Below are 12983 nucleotides of genomic sequence, written 5' to 3' on the forward strand. Positions count from 1 at the left end.
AGAGAGGGAGAGGAGACAAAAGCGGGAGCAGGGGAAGTATAACAGACCTTTTGAGCACAGAAATCACTGCTGCTCCTACAACAGCAGGGACAGGCCAGTAGGAGCTGGGAAAATTAAACCCAGATGTTTCTGTCTGGTTTTGAACCAGGGACTTTTTGCATGTTAGGCAAACGCGATAACCACTACACTACAGAAACTCTGTCACAGGGTTGTGCCCCTCCCTTCATAAGACCATAAGAATGGCCATATTGAGTCAGACCAAAGGTCCATCCAACCTCACATCCTATCTGCTAACAGTGGCCAATGCCAGGTGCCCCAGAGGGACTGAACCTAACAGGTAATGAGCAAGTGATCTCTCTCCTGCCATCCATCTCCACCCTCTGACAAACAGAGGCTAAGGACACCATTCCTTACCCATCCTGGCTAATAGCCTTTCATGGACTTAACCTCCATTCATTTATCTGTAAAAAGAACGAGGAGTACTTGTGGCACCTTAGAAACTAACAAATTTATTTGAGCATAAGCTTTCCTGGGCTAAAACCAACTTCATTGGATGCATGCAGTGGAAAATACAGCAGGAAGATATATATTCACACACACACACACACACACAGAGAACATGAAAAATCGGGTGTTGCCATACACACTATAACGAGAGTGATCAGTTAAGGTGAGCTATTATCAGCAGGAGAAAAAAAACCTTTTGTAGTGGCTTTCATGGCCTTTGAGAAAGCAAGACAGAGCCTTGGAAGTCCCAGCAGGGTTTGTGACACAGGAATTGTTCTCAGATTCCACTGAGACTCCAACTCAGATCGCAGGATTCAAAGTCCTGAGTGCTGCCCTTACACCATGGGACCAGCAGAGCACCTGTTGATTACTATAGACTTCCAGCAGGGAGGACTCTGTGGGCAGGGGCGGCTCTAGGCATTTTGCCGCCCCAAGCACGGCAGGCAGGTTGCCTTCGGCGGCTTACCTGCGGGAGGTCCGCCGAAGTCGCAGGATCAGCGGACCCTTTGCAGGCACGCTGCCGAAGGCAGCCTGCCTGCCGCCCTCGCGGCGACCGGCAGAGCACCCCCCGCGGCTTGCTGTCCCAAGCATGTGCTTGGCATGCTGGGGCCTGGAGCCGCCCCTGTCTGTGGGGACAATTTTTTCTGGCAGGGAGGACTCAGTGGGAACATGCCTCTCTGGCCAGCCCTGCATTTGCTCAAAAAGTCAGCACCCAGCACTTTGCTGCAGGCCCAGAGGCCTTTCTTCCTCCAGACTGTGAGGCCAGTGGACAGATGAGGCAGTAGCACCTTCAGTCCCAGGCAGTAAAGTGCCCTTCCTAGGAAAGGCCATGTCCTGAAAAGGAAAAACTAAAGTCAAGGAAAGTCCTTCTGAAACTCTTCAGGGGTGTTACAGAGGGAAAGTGTTACTTTGCCTGACCAGGGACTTGAACCCTGGACCCTCAGATTAAAAGTCTGATGCTCTACCAACTGAGCTAGCCAGGCTCACATATGGAAAATTGGCAAATTTTGTACAGAACAGAAACTAGTCAAGAAAAATGAGGACAGGAAACAATACAGAAAACCTGCTACTCTCGCTCTCTTAGCAGTCCTAGCCCCAGCCTGCTCCTCCATCTGGAGCCCTGAGGCCGTATTCTTTTTTTCGTTAAATATCAAATCCAGGAGAAAACACAGTTGTACAAAACAAAACGAAATCACAAACAGAAATGTCATTGGAAATACAGAAATAAAAAAGGAAAATGCAGTTCCCATCACTTTATCGTGTCTGGGCCATTCCTGTATCGAGAGCACCCGCGAAGGTCCCTGTGTGCTTACGAGAAACCTGGAGGAACTCATCCCACAGCCTGAACATGAAACTCAACTGCTGCCAGGTGCCGCAGGAAAACCCTTTCCCTGCTGTGACGTTGCACTCCATAGGATTTATATGAATATATGCTAATGAGTGTGAATATAAAGTGACTGGACTATGCTTGATGCAAAAGGTCTCTTGTAAGGTATCATTACAAAGCTTATAATCTACTGTGTGTGTTCATCCTATTTGTATGAACCGATCATTCTTGGATCTGAAATTAGAAATATGAACTATAACTCTGAGGTCCTGTTGTAATGATGCAAAGTGTGGGCCATTAATAGTGGTTTGGACTCTTGATGGCTCCCATTGACCAGGACAATAGACTATAGATGGCTCTGTCCTGCACCATTTAATTTGGTCTTATTAAAATGTAACTAGCATGTTACACGTGTGTTTTTAAAGGTGGCTTCCCCAAGGAATCCCAAGTTGTTCTTCCCACAGCTGCACACTCTCCTCCACCCCAACCCCCTGACTGAGCCCAGACCCTGCACCCAAACTCTCTCCCAGAGCCCAGCCCCTCTCCCTCCCTCAGCAAACTCCACCCCAGAGCCTTAGGCAGATGTGTGTGGGGTGTGGGGCAGACTTGGTCTCATTCTGGGCACCACCAAAAATTATACAAACCTGCCTCCCCTGTCCAGCCCAACCTTCTGCTGATGCACCTCAGCCCAGACCCGTGCAGGGTTTGAAGCTTCCATTGCTTAAATTCCAGGACACTGAGGGATTTCAGCTCCCCTTTGCCCAGAGGGAACCTTCACCCCACTCCCAACCAGGTTCTTGGCCATGGGATCACTGTAGGGGGCTGGGTCCCGCTGGGTCTTTTCTCTCTCTGTGACAGGCCAGGGTGCAATAACTGGGGCATCTGAGCACCCAGGACCTTCTCTGAGCCCTCCCCTGAGACCTGCCCTGCCCCCACCTCTCTGCCCCTCCCCTGAGACCTCCCCCTGCCCATCGCCCACACCTCTCTGCCCCCCTCCCCTGAAACTCACCCTGCCCATCGCCCCCACCTCTCTGAGCCCTCCCCTGAGACCCACCCTGCCCATCGCCCACACCTCTCTGCCCCTCCCCTGAGACCCACCCTGCCCACCTCTTTCTTTGGTCATCTGTTGTTATTCCTTGAAACATCAAGGATGGAATAAAAAGCTGAGTTTACTCCAGGGTGAGGAAAGAAAGGAGTCACCAACCCACTGGCAAAGCTCAGTGCCCCAGAGAAAACCTGCCCCCTGCTATCACAATCACTGATGTACTGGCGATATGATGGGAAAGGGACTGTCTGAATGATCAAGGCAGGAAATGGACAACAAGCTACAGCAACGTCATTAGCCACAAACGCACTCTCCTCGTGCTCCAGCCAGAAGGGAAAGGAGCAGGAATTCTTGCTATTCAGCCATGGACACACTTACACAAGGGCACAGCAGTGTGTGTGTTGTGGAAGCTGGTCTGAGGAAACAACTGGACTTGATCACTCAGTGAGAACAGAACTAGAGTGCAGTGAAAACCACATATCAAGCAAGTAGTTCTGGCCGAGTAGTTAAGGCGATGGACTAGACATCCATTGGGGTCTCCCTGCGCAGGTTCAAATCCTGCCAACTACGCAGGAAGTTGTGGTTCTTTAGTTTCAATGGAGCTGGGTCTTGTCTCACTCTTAAGTTATGTCTACATGAAAGAATAATGTGGCTTAAGTTAAAGTGTTTTAACTGAACAGCTGTTGCATGTCCACCCTATTCCCCTGTGTCACTAGAGCACATCCATGCTAGCATCTCTTGGATCGCCACAGAGAGCAGTGCACTGTGGGTAGCTATCCCACTGTGCAACTGGCTGCAGGGTGCTTTGGGAAGGGTTTGCAATGCCTCACGGGCTGGTACAGCATCACATGATGCAGGTTTCTATCCCATTGGTCCATGGGCATCCTACTAGATTGCCAGCTGCTTTTCAACTGCAATGTGTGTGATAGGGTAGAGAGCATGTGTGTGTGGGGGGGGAGAGACAGTGTGTGCGTTGCGGAAGAGTGAGTGTGTCGCACACTGTCTCTAAGTTCAGACAGCTGCTGGAAGCGACCAGTCCTGAGGCAGGGGACAGCCCCGACATCAGCCCCCTTCTCTCCCTGGCTCAGCTCAGCACAGCACTCTCTGTCACATACACACACACACACACACACACACACACACACTGCTGCCTGCTTAGCTCGGTGTCAGGGGTGCTGGAACAGGGGGGTTATAGGGCCATGTCCCCACCACTCTTTACTGGCTGTTAGGACAAATGATGGGGGGGGAGGGTGCAGTCTTGGGGAAGAGGCGTCTGTGGGTGTGGCCTCGGGGGGAGAGGTGGTGTGAGTGGGGGTCCTTAGGGAAGGGGTGTCATGGGGGTGCCACATTTCGGACAACGGTGCCCCCCCCCACTGTAAGGAAGCTTCTGCTGCCCCTGCTCTGTGTTGGCAGAGCGGGAGAGAGCAGCATCCACGGCAGTGATTTGCTCCCTGGGGCTCTGGCAGGGGGGCTTGGGAGGTGATTTAAAGGGCCAGGGGCTCCGGCCGCTACAGGGAGCCCTGGGCCCTTTAAATCACCAGCCTGGGGAAGCCGGGCCAGGCTGGCACAGCGTATCGGCTCTTGCCGGTACCCCCACCGGAACATACCGGCTTACTTTCACCTCCGGAAGGTCCTCACGTGGATCAATAAATGGTTAAAAGACAAGAAACAAAGGGTAGGAATAAATGGTCAGTTTTCAGGATGGAAACAGGTAACTAGTGATGTCTGTATTGGGACCAGTACTAGTCAACATATTCATAAACAACCTGCTAAACAGTGAGCTGACAAAATTTGCAGATGATCCAAAACTACCGGCTTGCTGCCTAGAACGAACGCTCCTTGAATGGGGTGATCCACAGGGAATCATAGAATCATAGAACTTAAGATCAGAAGGGACCATTATGATCATCTAGTCTGACCTCCCGCAAGATGCAGGCCACAAAAGCTGACCCACCCACTCCTGAAATAATTCTCTCCCTTGACTCAGCTGTTGAAGTCCCCAAATCCTGATTTAAAGACTTCAAGTAGCAGATAATCCTCCAGCAAGCGACCCCTGCCCCATGCTGCGGAGGAAGGCGAAAAACCTCCAGGGTCTCTGCCAATCTACCCTGGAGGAAAATTCCTTCCCGACCCCAAATATGGCGATCAGCTGAACCCCGAGCATGCGGGCAAGACTCTCCAGCCAGCCACTCAGGAAAAAGACTTTCAATATCCCAACATTGACCCTCGGTACTAATTACCAGTGGTTGCACGTTATTGACCTATTGACTAAATCACGTTCTCCTATCAAACCATTCCCTCCATAAACTTATCAAGCTTAATCTTAAAGCCAGAGAGGTCCTTCGCCCCCACTGTTTCCCTCGGTAGGCTGTTCCAGAATTTCACTCCCCTGATGGTTAGAAGCCTTCGTCTAATTTCAAGCCTAAACTTCCCGACTGCCAATTTATATCCATTTGTTCTTGAGGGAGTAGCTCAAACCTCCAAAGTGCCTGGCCAGGGGCAGGACATTAGCCCAGCAAGGGAGGGGTGTGGCAGTGACATCACAAAGGCCTTTTGCAGGACCTCAGACTATTGGTCAAAGGTGGGGGGGGAGATGGTGACCTCACAGAGAGATGCTGACATCAGCCAGGCAGGACAGGGGTGAGGGGCCAGGGAAACCTCAGAGACTCCTGTGGCTTTGCTTCAGCAAGTCTCCTTCTCCAGGTCTCTCTTTGAGGCCTGAGAGAGTATTCGGGTTCACGTAGGTGAGCGCCAGGAGGAACCTCTTTTGAGTTTTCTCCTTCCCTTTTCCTGATTTTCAAATTAACCATCAGATCTTGAATTTCATACATTGAATGACCTGAATAAAGTGCTCTCACATGAGCTCCAGACCAACAGCAGAGCACAGTTTCAGCAAGTATTTGAGGAGAACTGCAATGTTCCCGGCGACCCTTGTTCACTGGGGCTGTAACCCTCCCCCCGCCCCCCGGCTGGGTGTGAGCGGGTCTGGGTGGGTCCGACGGGCCTCGGCACCGGCCGCGTGTCACCCCCGACTCCCGCTGCCCCCGGCCCCGCCCCCTCCCCGGGGGAGCCCGGCTCCAAACACCCGCTGCAGGGACAGTGTCACCCCCAGACAGACACGGCCCGGCCTGAATGAGTCCTGCTCCTTCCCCCAGCCCCCCCCTCGCTGTGCCCGCCCCTTCCTCAAAGCCCTGCCCCCCCACGCTGTGCCCACCCCCCAAAGCCCTGCCCTCACGCTGCCCCTACCCCCCGAGGTCCCCCCTCACATCGCCTGTTCCCCCTAATCCCCGCCCCTTCCCCTGAAGTCCTGCCCCACCCCTTCCTGCAAGGCACCACCCTCCCATTGCCCCTTTTCCCCAATACCCCACCCTCACTCTGCCCCTTCCCCCGACTCCCCACTCGCGCATTGCCCCCCCAATACACCCCTCCCCTGCACCCTTTCCCCAAGGACCCACCCCCACATGGCCCCTTCCCCCGAGTTCCCGCCCTTCAGCTTCCCTTTTGTCCTCACCCACAACTATTTCACATTTGGGGACAATATATATCTTCAAGTCAGCGGCACTGCTATGGGTACCCGCATGGCCCCTCAGTATGCCAACATCTTTATGGCTGACTTAGAACAACGCTTCCTTAACTCTCGTTCCCTAACGCCCCTACTCTACTTGCGCTACATTGATGACATCTTCATCATCTGGACTCATGGAAAAGAAGCCCTCGAGGAATTCCACCGTGATTTTAACAATTTCCATCCCACCATCAACCTCAGCCTAGACCAATCCACACAAGCGGTCCATTTCCTAGACACTACTGTGCTAATAAACGATGGTCACATAAATACCACCCTATACCGGAAACCCACTGACCGGTATACTTACTTACATGCCTCCAGCTTCCATCCCGGACACACCACACGATCCATTGTCTACAGCCAAGCTCTAAGATACAACCGTATTTGCTCCAATCCCTCAGCCAGAGATAAACACCTACAAGATCTCTATCAAGCATTCTTAAACCTACAATACCCACCTGCTGAAGTGAAAAAACAGATTGACAGAGCCAGAAGAGTACCCAGAAGCCACCTACTACAGGACAGGCCTAAAAAAGAAAATAACAGAACACCACTAGCCATCACCTACAGCCCCCAACTAAAACCTCTCCAGCGCATCATCAAAGATTTACAACCTATCCTTAAAGATGATCCCTCACTCTCACAGATCTTGGGAGACAGGCCAGTCCTCGCTTATAGACAGCCTCCCAACCTGAAGCAAATACTCACCAGCAACCGCACACCATACAACATAAACACTAACCCAGGAACCTATCCTTGCAACAAAGCCCGATGCCAGCTCTGTCCACATATCCATTCAAGTGACACCATCATAGGACCTAATCACATCAGACACGCCATCAGGGGCTCGTACACCTGCACATCTACCAACGTGATATATGCCATCATGTGCCAGCAATGCCCCTCTGCCATGTACATTGGCCAAACCGGACAGTCTCTACGCAAAAGAATAAATGGACACAAATCTGACATCAGGAATCATAACATTCAAAAACCAGTGGGAGAACACTTCAACCTCTCTAACCACTCAGTGACAGACTTGAAGGTGGCAATTTTGCAACAAAAAAACTTCAAAAACAGACTCCAAAGAGAAACTGCTGAACTTGAATTAATATGCAAACTAGATACTATTAACTGTGGCCTAAACAAAGACTGGGAATGGTTGGGTCATTACACCAATTGAATCTATTTCCCTATGTTAAGTTCTCCTCACACCTTCTATGGGCCATCTTAATTATCACTTCAAAAAGTTTTTTTTCCTCCTGCTAACGATAGCTCATCTCAATTGATTAGACTCTGCCTGTTGGTATGCATACTTCCACCTTTTCATGTTCTCTGTATGTATAAATATTCCCTGTCTGTGTGTTCCATTCTATGCATCCAAAGAAGTGAGCTGCAGCTCACGAAAGCTCATGCTAAAATAAATTTGTTAGTCTTTAAGGTGCCACAAGTACTCCTGTTCTTTTTGCGGATACAGACTAACACGGCTGCTACTCTGAAACCTGTTAGAATAGAGATATTCAGGCTGTCTGTACAGGCCTAGACTTTAAGATCTTAGGTGCATTTTTATCACTTAGCTAGTGACAGGGGTATAACACAAAGACCCAAAATCCCAGTCTGCCTGTGTCTGGGCCTTCTCTCCCTCGGAGAGTCTGAGCCCTTGTTCGTAGGCTCAGGCCTTTGGCTAAGCAGCAGGGGCAGCCATAAGCTGGGAAGCGAACGGTCCCATCCTCACCTCCCAAACCCGTCACACTGAACTAAGGTGGGGTTGGGCTCTTAGGAAGACGATCCTGTCCCGATAGTGCCCATCGCCACCAGATAAAGAAACAGATCTTAAGAGAGCATCCGGTCTGGCACGAAATCCCTTCTCAATGGTTGTGGTTGTGAAACCCTCATTTCTGTAGGGTTTATCTTTCTGGCCTCCACTTTTCTATTGTCAATCTGTCTGGTTCTCTAATTGTTTCTGTCTGCCGCCGAATTAATTTTGCTGGGTGTAAGTTAATTAGGGGAGTGGGATGTAATTGGTTAGAGATTTCTGTTACAATAGGTTAGAATTGGTTAGTTACAATGATTGGTTAAGGTCTAGCTGAGACTATTACTGTGTAAACTGGGGTCAGACAGGAAGTGGGCGGGGAAATTGGAATCATGCTAATGGGGGGGGGGGGGGATGGGACTAGGGAACGGGGAACAGGGACAGAGGCCAGGCTCTGCGGTGTCAGAGCTGGGAAGGGGGATGTGGGGTAAACACTCTGCAGTGTCAGAGCTCATAGACTCATCGACTTTAAGGTCAGAAGGGACCATTATGATTGTCCAGTCCGACCTCCTGCACAACGCAGGCCACAGACTCTCACCCACCCACTCCTGTAACAAACCCCTGGCCTATGTCTGAGCTATCGAAGTCCTCAACTCGTTGTTTAAAGACTTCAAGGTCAGAGAATCCTCCAGCAAGTGACCCATGCCCCACGCTGCAGAGGAAGGTGAAACCCCCCCAGGGTCTCTGCCAACCTGCCCTGGAGGAAAATTCCTTCCCGACTCCAAATATGGCGACCAGCTAAACCCTGAGCATGTGGGCAGGACTCACCCGCCAGCACCCAGGAAAGAATTGTCTGTAGGGATGTGGGGTAAACGCTCTGCGGTGTCAGAGCTGGGAAGGGGGACACTGGGGAACAAACTCTGTCGGTCTATAGAGATAAGTCCGACTGGTGTGAAGGGCTTCGGAATCTGCTTGCTTGGAAACTAACCCCAGTAAACATCCCTTTGTCTGCGCTTCCCACTTCTGGTCTTTTGCTGCTTGCTGTCTGCGTGACAAGAGCCAGGGAAGTGGGCGGGGGAAGGGAAAGCCCTCTAACAATGGCTCCTTGCTCCTCTCCCTCCAGGCTCAGGGGTCAAGGATGGGCAGGACTCCAGGCTCTGCTTGACGGATCCTGGCACAGGGGCTGCAGGAGGGATGGGGAAAGGATTTCAGGTTCTGACCTGTGCTCTGGAGAGGAGGTAATAAGTGAAGGGGGTGTTTTTGACTCTTCCCCTGCCTCAGGGTCCCCAGGGCTAGAATTCTACATTCAACGGGGCCAAATAACTGTGTGAAGCCATTTGGCTAATGAAAACCAGTGCTCTAGGTGAGGCTTGAACTCACAACCTCAGCATAGCTCCTCTCAGCACTGCCCTATAAGTACTGCGCACTAACCAATTGTGCCACTGGAGCACCTGTTAATTGTGATCCTCCAAAATCCCTAGGTTGATACAGGCAAGGAGTGACCCCAAAACATTCTCAGTGGAGCTGAGAGCAGGTAGCGACAAGTGTTGTACTCGGTGGGGTGGATTCTTCTTAAGGGTTCCAGGCACCATTTGACCCTTTTGTTCTTCTCTGTGTAATAACAGAGCTGGTTAAGACTCAATGGAGAGTCTTGTTGCAGACCAACAGAGCTGAAATCACTGATAACCAGCTCTAAGCATTAGTCCTGCTTTGGGACAGTGTCTCTCATGCAAGAAACTGCCCAGTCTGTGCTAGCAGTGAGGCTCCCTCACTAACAGCTGAAATCAGGGAGAGCTGTGTGAAGTGCAGGGCCCCAGGGGTGCCTGAACAGGGGGGAACAACACCCCAGGACTTTAAAAAATGGGAGGGCTCTGCCTTGCCACTTTGTAATGACCGTAAGGGCGAGTGAGGGTGGGGAGGGGACGGAGAGCAGTGAGCGGGAGGAAGGATCTTGGGGGATGAGGCAGTGTAGGAGCGGGGCATTGGGGAGGGGGTGGTGCAGGGGCGTGGCCTCGAGTAGAAGGGGTGGGGCTACTGCTTGGGCTCTGGTGGCCACCACTTTTAGGCAGGGCAACCAGGTGGGGGGGGGGGGGCAAGTGGGGAAAAAAACCCTCCATAGCAGTCCAGTTCCTTGCTGTTGCTTGGCTAACCACTGCATGCATGTGCTATACCGTACCCTGAGCTGATTCCCGGCTTTTGTGCTCAATGCAGCCTTGCCCCTCCATGTCTCTGTAGCGCAATAGGTCAGCGTGTTCAGCTGTTAACCGAAAGGATGGTGGTTAGAGCCCACCCAGGGACGACGCTAAGCCCGTGCTACTTCCTTGCTTGCCTGTGGGGGGAGCCTCAAAGGTCCCATTTTGCTGCCTCAGTGCTTTCAGCTGGTGGTCCAAAGAGCAGGCTGGATGCCGTTCAGAAACCCATCTGCCAGCAGCCGTGCCAGAGGCTCAGGCTTAATCCTCAAAGCGGAGCACAAAAACTTTCAGCCGGGAACATTTCGCTCCCTTCCCGCCTCCGCCCAAGCGAGAAGCGGAGGAGACAGGCCGGCTCAAAGACGCCTCCCTCCCACTTCCCTGTACGCTGTGCAAAGCTCTTGGCCTGCCTCATGCCTTGTCAGGAAAGCATGGCCATGCGGCCCAAGCCTGAGTCACGTCCGCGGCCTGGCCCGCCCCGCCCTGGCTGACAGCGCGCAGAGCCACGCGAGTCAATGGCAAGTCGAGTCGGGAGCCTCGGCTCTTTCCCCTGACAGCCACACACACAGCGATGCCTAGCGCCCCGAGAGCCTCCCTCGTGTTCTCCCGCAGCAGCCGCCGCCTGCCGGTGTGGGTGGGAAAAGGGGACCAGGAAGCACTGCAGCCTCATTCCAGGACAGGAGGCCCTCGCCACGCCCAGGCCTGCCTCTTGCCTTCAGCCCAGGCAGCCAGAGAGCTCCCCAGCAGGCCGCCTCTTCGCCTCAGCCACCTCTTGCCTCATGGCCTAGGCTCTTGGTGCTCTGCTGGTCACCGGCTCGCTTGAAGGCCCAGAGGAAAAAGAAACAAGCACACGCATAGCAGAGGATGGTTTCGAGCCATCGACCTCTGCGTTATGGGCCCAGCACGCTCCCGCTGCGCCACTCTGCTGCTTCTTCACCCCCTCCCCCTGCTACCTAGCTGCCACTATCTGGATTAGTGCCTTACACGCCCTCGCTCTGGCAGGCAGATGCACAGGCTGCTAGGCAGCTGCCCTGGTCACAGGATTTTACAGCTAGCTTCTACAGGGTAAAAAGGATTTATTTGGGGTTTGGACCCCATTGGGAGCTGGGTAGCTGAGTGCCGGAGACGGGAGCACTTCTTAAACTGTTTTCAGTTACGCTTTCAAGCTTGTGGGGGACGAGGTTCAGCCTTGGATCCGTGTCTGCAGCAGGCAAGCACCTCTGGCTCAATCGCCCCCCGCCGTATTAGCAGACTAAAACGCGGAGCGAACTCACACGCCTTGCAATGGAACAGGAGCCGGGATCTCAAACAAAAGTCAACATTTTATTAAGATGAGGTTCAAAGAAAAAAAAAGTGTACAGTACAGAGTTTCGGCGTAGAAGTTTCTGGTGCTCAGGGAACAACATACATCTTACCCAAGGGGTGCGAAATTTGGTTTAAAATGGGGTGGCGTAAGAAATACATAATCTGCAATAGCCCGGACTGGGGGTAAAAGGTTAACGTACAGACACTGAGTTAGGAGGGTATGTTGTCCATATGAGGGCTACGTTCAGGTGTGGAGTATAACGAGCGGTTACGACGATGAGGATGGATTGACCCGCGTTAGGTGAGTTTTAACGTTCGGTGTTTTGGAATCTTTGCCACAATCTAGTTGAAGCAGGGTCAGTATGAACTCTGCCCTGCCATCTGTTGGTGATCTGTCGTCAAGGCCTTTTGGGGCTGATGTCATTTGCATGGTTACACCCACCCCGGATTGCATGATGGGAGTGCTTGTCCAAACGGTCATTTCAGCTGCTGCGGGATCCCCAGTCTCTTTGTTATTAGGGCAGGAGTAATCCAGTGTATTTTCCTGTTGATTTTGGATCAAGGACAGAGTAACTGTACCTGGCATTTGAGGCCTGAGAGCGTCACCCTCGTCTGAAAAGTACTCACCATTAAGGGGTATGGGTTCCTAACAGCAGCGTGTGGAGGGAGGTAGAAATGGATGTTTGTTGGTCTCTTGCAGGTGCTGCTGATGTCCTTTCTGCTGTCCCTGGTGTGGAAAGACAGAGGCGGTTTTGAATCTCTTAAAATTGTTATTAGTGCTGCAGTTGCTCACCCTAAGCTTATGTCATTAGATCTCTTTCCCGGTGTATTTTGGTCCTGAGAGGTGAAAGGTGTGTTGTTAGGGAGGGAGGTAGCAAACGTTAGTTGCAGAGGTGGTGCATGTGCCACAGAAGTCGTGTGCCCCTCCCCCACCCCTGCTCCCATCCAAGAGTTCAGTATTTGCATAAACCCACCCACTGACCTGTGACTAACAATCTCACTCTGCTAACTCTTCCAGCAAAACAGGCCAAAGAAAGTGTATGCGAGCGCTGTACCACAGCCCCGGTGCTCTTTTCGGTTCCTTCCCACAGAACTTTCCCTCCATAGCACTCCAGTTCCTTGCTGTTGCTTGGCTAACCACTGCATGCATGTGCTGTACCGTATGCCCTGAGCTGATTCCTGGCTTTTGGGCTCAATACAGCCTTGCCCCTCCATGTCTCTGTGGCGCAATGGGTCAGCGCGTTCGGCTGTTAACCGAAAGGATGGTGGTTAGAGCCCACCCATGGCCG

At 52.2% G+C, this 12983-nt stretch overlaps 4 non-coding genes across 4 annotated transcripts; 2 read left to right on the forward strand and 2 right to left on the reverse strand.

The window, feature by feature from the left end:
* Positions 1-1417: 1417 nt before the first annotated feature.
* TRNAK-UUU lies at positions 1418-1490 on the reverse strand. The gene has a single exon. It is a non-coding gene; the product is annotated as a tRNA-Lys (tRNA).
* An 8065-nt stretch (positions 1491-9555) lies between these two features.
* TRNAI-UAU lies at positions 9556-9649 on the reverse strand. The gene is made up of 2 exons: positions 9612-9649; positions 9556-9591 (listed from the first exon to the last, which is right to left on the reverse strand). It is a non-coding gene; the product is annotated as a tRNA-Ile (tRNA).
* A 776-nt stretch (positions 9650-10425) lies between these two features.
* Positions 10426-10499, forward strand: TRNAN-GUU. The gene has a single exon. It is a non-coding gene; the product is annotated as a tRNA-Asn (tRNA).
* A 2410-nt stretch (positions 10500-12909) lies between these two features.
* On the forward strand, positions 12910-12983 carry TRNAN-GUU. The gene has a single exon. It is a non-coding gene; the product is annotated as a tRNA-Asn (tRNA).

Source organism: Mauremys mutica, unplaced genomic scaffold, assembly GCF_020497125.1.
Source record: "Mauremys mutica isolate MM-2020 ecotype Southern unplaced genomic scaffold, ASM2049712v1 Super-Scaffold_100099, whole genome shotgun sequence".
NCBI classification, from domain to species: domain Eukaryota; kingdom Metazoa; phylum Chordata; order Testudines; family Geoemydidae; genus Mauremys; species Mauremys mutica.